The sequence below is a fragment of the Euphorbia lathyris genome, chromosome 7, assembly GCF_963576675.1.
Source record: "Euphorbia lathyris chromosome 7, ddEupLath1.1, whole genome shotgun sequence".
NCBI classification, from domain to species: Eukaryota; Viridiplantae; Streptophyta; class Magnoliopsida; order Malpighiales; family Euphorbiaceae; genus Euphorbia; species Euphorbia lathyris.
The window spans coordinates 84,646,014-84,654,180 of record NC_088916.1 but is presented as its reverse complement, the minus strand read 5'-3'; the positions used below and the strand labels follow the sequence as shown (position 1 = coordinate 84,654,180).

At 35.4% G+C, this 8,167-nt stretch overlaps 1 pseudogene; it reads left to right on the top strand.

Annotated features, from left to right (window-relative positions):
• The first annotated feature begins 6,503 nt into the window (after nt 1–6,503).
• LOC136200510 (ATP synthase subunit alpha, chloroplastic-like) lies at nt 6,504–7,550 on the top strand (annotated as a pseudogene).
• The last annotated feature ends 617 nt before the right edge of the window (nt 7,551–8,167 follow it).

Sequence of the window (8,167 nt, the reverse complement as noted above, 5' to 3'; positions counted from 1 at the left end):
AAAACAAGGAGAAACATGCATCAGCTCTCTAAACACAAAAAAATAAACACAAACCAACTTGAAAATGCTAAAACATTATCATAAAATGCATGATTAACACAAAAAATATACTAAAAACCACATGAAAATGCACAATTGCTTGTTATAAATGAACAGTTTTTACAAAAATTTCTTTTTGTTTTAGACAATGAAAAGTTTTTTTTTTTGTTAGATCGGATCTTGGTAAGTTGAGCAACACATTCTTTTAAAGTATATTAACCCTAATATCTTTAATTCAGTTGTTATTTTTATCTAATTCACATGTATTCACCATCCAAATACAACATTTGAAGCACTCAATTCATGGTTTCTGAGTTATATTCTAAAACCTGTCTCCCAAATGCATTTTCAATTCTACAACCCAACAAACTCCATCTCTATAGCTGATAAAATTAATTCTCCCACTATTCAGAATATGTAAATTCTTGATCATCGTCCTCATCGTCGGTTGTAAATTCTTCATCATCCTCCTCGTCACTGTAAGCATCAACTAAAGGGTCATAGAAAAACTCAATATTCAAACACTTATCCAAAATATCACCTTTGAGTATCACATTCCAACACCCTACAATGTTGAGATGAGAAAGGGCTGTGCAGTTAGTAAGTATGGCTTCAAGACCCAATTTTTCAAAAGACCCACAACACATCTCAAGTTTCTTTAGAGCTGACATTGTATTTGCTATCACCATAGCCTCACTATCATCAACTTTCTTAAACATGGCATAGCTCAAGTTTCTTCTCAAATCAATTAGGGCTTTACAATTTTTCCTGAATTCTCCAATCCCTTTGCTAGTGATATTAAAACAAAAACTAATGTCTAACACACTTAAATTCACTAGTGAATTAGCATGTCTTTCCACCATTTTGTCCTTCACTTCACTCATTGGAATTTTTAGCACCTTCAAGTTTGTCCCCCTACAAATACAAAAAAAGATAGATTCATGTAAGTAAATCAAATATTTATGTTCAAGAGAAAGAAATGAATCCATAAAGTCAAAATCTAATTTTTCCTTATTAGACAAATGTTAATTTTCAGCACTTCACTCATTGGAATTTTCAGCACCTTTAGGTTTTCCCCCCTACAGAAAACATAAAACATATAGATAGATTCATGTCTGTAAATCAAATGTTTATGTCTAGGAGAAAAAAGAATCTATAAAGTCTAAGTCTAATTTTTCCTTATTAGGGAGTAACTTTAATTCAAAGATGAAATATAAGGAAAACCGTCCAACTCTCTCTTCCATTTTCCTAGTTTCTTCTCATCTTTTTTCTCTCTTTTCTCAAAGCCCCATCATCTATCAAATCTACAATTTTTCCTATTTTGTGAATCTACTTTGAAGAGGAAGATGGAAGTTTATATTCCTTCTTCCTCCTTCCACCGGTTAGATTTACTGAATTTTTTTATTGTTTTTTTGTCTGTGTTTATATACTTCATCTGAATTGTATCGGCTCTCCATTATTCTTTTGTTTATACCTTTTTCGAATTTAACAGGAGTGGAAGCTGTTTATCTTGTTTGTAGATCAATACATCTACCTGGTTGCAACAAAAGAAAGGATTCACATCCCAATGTTCAGATTGGCTTAAATGACTGGTTTGCAGATGCTTTTCTATGGATTTGGAATTACGATAAGTATAAATTTTCTTGTTCTTTTATGTTTTTAATACCATTTATGGTTATTTTTGCTCTTTGTAGTCGTTTTAGTGCCTTTATAGTTCTTGTAAGGTTTGATTCCTGTGTTTTTCTTGTTGTACTTGCTTGTTCATCTATTAAAGATATAAGTGATTCTATTAAAAAAAAAAGATGAAATATAAGGAAAGTCTAAAATATCCCAAAACTAGTTTAAATATATTCTTTTTCAACATTAAACCAAATGAACAATCGATTGCCTATCTCTGAAATTAAAATGGATTTTTCTTGACTGTCATAATATCAATGAAGATATCTCAAATCAAAGGAACCATTTTTAAACATTCAAACAGCACAAAAAAAAATAGGAAAACATTTTTAATCCATTACCAGTTAGCAGCGTAAAGGAAGCCAGGATTTCCAAGCTTGGAAGCAGAGAGCAATGGAAATGAACCTCTATTGCGCTTCATAAGCTTAATGGCCACCCTATCAACATCTTCTATAGAACGGTCCCTTTTCTGTCACCAGACCTAGATGTTGATTTCAGACCAACAATAAGGTCCTTAAACACATGTTAACCAATTTTTGCAGATTAATGAAACCAGTCCTACTCTTTCTTCTATCGTGATTGGGACGAGTATGAAAGCTAGTATATCTGGATTCAAATCCTCCCACAGTGGTGAGGAAGATGAAGTCCTTTTGGACATTTCAACATTATTTTCTTTCTTCTTCACACCCATATTTGCCATTACAACTAAAATTCATAAACAACTTTTGTCTTGAGGAGCCTTTTTCTATTCCTCCCCTCCTTTTTATACACATACTACAACCCTAACATGGGTTGTTTTGGATATTTTTGTGATTATTAAGAGGTAAATGTTTACTTTAACTTGAGAGTTCTTCTGAAATAAAATTTGAGTGTTATCAAATAGCAAAAGACATTTCTCAGTTCTTAAACCCTTTGTAGGTATTCTATTTAGTCACTCTACTTCTATTAATTAAGTCCTTAAAACTTTTTTTTGGCTTAGATCCCCCATTATAAGTTTAAAATCAATTAGATACTTAACCTATTCTTTAAAAAGTCAAATAGATCTCTAACCTTGTATTATATATTATATTTTCAGTCATCAGTTCACCTCTAGTAATCAAATAAACCTAGTCGATGATATATAGACATTTTTTTAAAAATTACTAGGTATAACACTGATTTTGGTTCGATTTAACGGAATATGTTTTTTTTTTGGTACATGAATATGTTTTTATTAAAACTTAACTGGTAATCCAAATCTAAAATATTATAAAATATTGATATACTTGAATTGAAAATATAAAATATCTCAACTAAAATTTATTTAAATTATAAGAGGGATTTAAATAACAGTTTTAACCTACATTTGGGACCTAATCGATGATTTTAAATAATTAGAAACCTAATTGAGTTTTAATATATAGATTGATGACCTAATTGATGCTTTTAAAAGGAAAAATCTAATATGACTTTTACGCTATAGTTTAGGGGTTGAATTTAAAAATTGAAAGGTTTAATTGACTAAAAAAATATCCGACCATTGAAGTTTATCTGTTGTAGTTGAAGGGGTTTGACTGAGTCTTCTTTGTTGTGATATTTTCTAGTCATTTAGTTTTTGAATAAGTCTAAATATATCAGTATCTGTGGATTATTTAGTTAGGAAGATTTTAGGAGTTTTAGTTTCAATAGGCTTTATATAGCTCTTATCTTTGTTTTATTGAGGATAAGGCAGATACAGTTTGAATAAGAATTAGACTCCAATTAGACTTCTATTTTCTACAAACTAGTATCAGAGCAAAACAGAAAAGAATTAAGCAGCAGCTTAATTAAGAAAGAGAAAACACGAGAGAGATGACTGAAGAAAAATTCTCAGCCAAAATTCCTCATTTTGATGGTCAACACTATGATCATTGGTGTGAGTTAATGGAGAATCTTCTTCGTGCTAAAGGTCTGTTGAGTCTATAAGTGTTGTATGCCCTAGGCCATTCCTTTTGTATATTATACAGTGTGAATTTTGTATCCAAATGGCAGTTAATAATATATATGTATTCATGTGTAATTATTTGTATTGTTTAATTACTTAATGAATATATATATTAGTCCAAAGATTATTTACAAAGAGATAATATTATTAAGAGTTAATAATAATGAGATATATTTCTTTGGTAAAATAATAATCTTAAATGTTCATAGTCGGTGGATAATGATTTGGACACTCATGTATCCTTAGACTATCACCTCTATTTATTTTCTCGATTAGTATGAGATATTAATCAGAAACAGAAAATCTCATTCTGTATGATATGTTGATATCAGAATAAATATGTGGACATTCAAAGAGGTGAATGGTTCGAACTGTGATGTTAGATAATAATTGCACAAAGGTTTACTCCTAGTCAACATAATTATTATCTAGGTCATAATAGTGCATATAGTCCTTTGACTTGAGGAAACTGAGTTGTTCTTGCGCAGGTAATTATAGTTTGTTCCTGCTTTGTACTGGGATCTTAATTCTGGTAATCCGGCAGTGAATCGCTATAGTTAGTTGAGTAGTGTAACAAGAGTTTGCTAATAGAGGATTCATTACTCTAAGTAAATAGAGATAAATCCTAAGATAGTTATTGATTAGTTTTTTTATGGAATGAGTTCCTGGCCAGGACAATAAGACTCATCTTATGAGATAAGTATCAAGGAATGGTTCCTTGATGAGAGTCTTATTTTATCAAAGACTTAATCAATATTTCTTAGTATCTTGACAATTAGGGTTTGACACTTTGTGACTCTAGTCAAGATCGGGTTTTTTAATGAAAGGACTTTAGTGCATGGAAATTATGATCGATGGTTCATAATTAGTTTAATTATAAGTTTACTTCAAGTAACTTCATTCCTTAATTGGGACGTCATGGCGCAGTGTGTTAGCTGGAGATCATGACCTTTAGAGGACTATAAGTAAATATAAGTTAAACTTATATAGGATACACTTATAGTACAAGGAAAAGTAAGCATCTTACCCAGTCGTAGAAGCGCTGTTCCTCGGCAAGAAAAGAATTTGGCGGTGTGTACCGCTATTTATACCTCTAGGGGCTGGGAATAGCAAGCTTAGGAAAGTCAGAAAGATATCTTACCCCTGCCTTTAGACGAAAATAAAGAAGTTCCAGAGAGACTATGGTAGTAAGGCGATGAACGTCTTCACTTGGTCACCACCTCCTTAGACTCGGGCTTTGAAAATGTCATCTATCCCTTATCTTTCCTCACACACGAGTTAGGAAGGCGCGGCCAAGACCTGGTGAATTATCGACATTCACTTTGACTCCCCTTCAAGTATTGGAAATCATTGTGACACAAGTCCTCCTATACAGTCAGCGATGTAGCGTGAGTGTGAGCCTTGGATCAAGATGCCCGCCTTGGAGAGCCGTTTTCCTGAGAATCAATCGAGAAGGAAACCGCCCCTCGCTAAGAACTATCCGGGCAAGAAATACAGAAGTGGAAGAAAGGGTGACCAGCTCGACATCGACATGAAAGGATTAAAATTCTTTTTCTTCAAAGAAAGGACCCGGCCAGTCTACCGTGGGGAACCCTCGTTCTTCGTGACGATCAGTCTTAAGTCATAGCTTTTGGATAGCAAGATTCTCTTAGTCAAGTCCTCCGGCTGCACGATCGAAGGATCTATCTCCATCATATCATGTTTTTACGTAAAGCTCCGAAGACTATAGCTAGTCCATTTCGCTAAGAAGCGGGCCACCTTCAAACGGAGGCTTCTTTGGCTCTTAAGCTCGCAAGCCAGATTTCACTTCATAGACGCGATCTAGATTTCCTTCTTCCTTATCCTTCTTCCTTAAGTCTAAGAACTGACCGAGATAATTTCATTACATTCCCGATTATGTCCTTGTTCCGCGAGTGAGTTATATATATTAGATAATTTCTATAGAAGAGTAAGATCTTCCATTCCCCATCATATATGGATATTTTCAGTGGTAATGCCATACCCTGTGAAATTTTGAGGAGTTCCTCCAATTTGAGATAAGCTCCTTTAATGAATCAAAAGTCAAATCTGAGAACTTCTCTTCTAAGTTATCTTCAGACAATCCACGGAATCTTAGCCTCCGACCCGCCCTAAAGGCTACGTAGACTGCTAACCTTATTTCAAGGCCCATGCGTCCTATATAAGACGAGATTTCTATGTCTGTCATAAGATATCATCAACAAAATTAACGAAGCTATACGTAGGGATTTTGCCCTTGATTAGGCCTGCCTTGTGAACAGTAGAAAGAAAGATAAGTTCCTTATTCTCTCCATTCAAGTGATGTGATTAAAAAAGTCCTTTTATTACCGTTCCTATACTATAAACGTAAACTCTTTTTTTCTTATCTTATTCAAACGGTGCGTCTTGTGCAGGTTTTGAGTGCCCGCCTTATCCTTATGTGCATTAAGGAAGATAACTTTTAGTTACATAACTTATCTGTGGCGAAGAAGGGACATCGACCAATAGGGGCTAAGAACCTCGTAGTTTCAGTATCCTATGGAAAAGCCTATGCCCTTTGATAATAAGGTTCGCATCTGAACCAAGGTCTGAAACCAGAGAGTCAACCAGAACCGTAGAATCTGTTGAGAGAGAATCGGATGTAAGATGCTAGATAATATCCTTTCCCGAACCGAAGGAAGACGAACTTAGGTACGAGACAAAATCAAAAGAGGAACTCTTTTTGGTTAACCCGATAGGTCTGCCTCTGCCCTTTCATTAGAGGCGGTTCACTCTCCTGCAGTAAGATAATACTAACAAGCCCTCGTTGGACTTTCTAGGCCATGCAATGCAGCGAGGAGACCTATATGTGAAAGAAAAGAGAACTCGATGGAAGACTTGGTTACTTGCGAGGAAAGACAAGAAACTTAAGACCTTACTTAAGGATGTTCGGGTTCGGATAGAATTTTCTCTCTATGGTGAGCAGTACTTTTACCCACACTCTGCTAAGACCTTTGAGAACTTGCCCAAAGACCTCTTATCACTTGTACCGGTCTTAAATTCCCTACTACTAGCGGATTCTCCGGCTACATTACAATACCTGGCTCCTTATACAGGAGCAGCTCTGGCTGAATATTTTATGTACCGTGAATGACACACTCTAATCATTTATGATGATCTCTCCAAACAAGCGCAGGCTTATCGCCAAATGTCTCTTCTATTACGAAGACCACCAGGTCGTGAAGCTTATCCAGGAGATGTCTTTTATTTGCATTCATGCCTTTTGGAAAGAGCTGCTAAATCAAGTTCTCGTTTAGGTGAAGGAAGCATGACTGCTTTACCAATAGTCGAGACCCAATCAGGAGACGTTTCAGCTTATATTCCTACTAATGTAATTTCCATTACAGACGGACAAATATTCTTATCCGCTGATCTATTCAATGCAGGAATCCGCCCTGCTATTAATGTGGGGATTTCCGTTTCCAGAGTAGGATCTACAGCTCAAATTAAAGCTATGAAACAAGTAGCAGGTAAGCTAAAATTGGAATTGGCCCAATTCGTCGAATTAGAAGTCTTTGCGCAATTCGCTTCTGATCTAGATAAAGCTAATCAGAATCAATTGGCAAGAGGTCAGCGATTACGTGAGTTGCTCAAACAATCCCAATCTGCGCCAGGAAGAGATAATTACTATTTATACCGGAACGAATGGTTATCTTGACTCATTAGAAAGAGGACAAGTAAGGTAATTTCTCGTTGAGTTACGTACCTAAAAAAAAATAAACCTCAGTTCGAAGAAAGAATATCTACCAAAACATTCAAAACATTCACCGAAGAAGCATAAATCCTTTTGAAAAAAGCTATTCAGCAACGTTTTCTAGTTCAGGAAGAAGTATAAAGAAATTAATCACTTGTAATCTTTAACTTTAAAATTTGTAATTTTTAATACTGCATTGCCTTTCTAATTAAGAAAGCGATGTTCTGTCGATTCCCAATCTCGAAACTGAGAGTGCGAAGTCACAAGTTGATGAGCTATATGTAAAAAAACCAGTTAAGAAAGGAAAGATATAGCTATCAAGCAGAAACTGGAACACTCACCGAAAACTTAACCCACCAGCCCTTTTCTTTGCTTTTCTGTTACCTCGGTAAGCTACCTATGTATGTCCCTCCCCGAGTTGGTCTGGTAAAGCAACTTCGTAGTCCCGTAAAGCTACTTTTCATTTCCGCGGACAAGCACTCCTCTATTTTGTTCCTGCGGTCGAGCCAGCAAATCTCCCTCTCCCTTTGGTCGAGCATCTTCGAACCTCTGGGAAAGTAAGTTCCTCAAACCCCCTCTGGTCGAGTAACTACGTACCTTGCAGTCGAGCTTCTTCGAACCTCTCGTTAACAGTTTGGCTCAAGTAACTTCGTACCTTTGGTCGAGCGACTTAGCCTTACCTTAATTAGCCTTAAACCTCCGGTCGAGCGGGAAAGCTACTTAAGCGGGGAAGCTACTTTAGTTCCCCGGGCAAACTA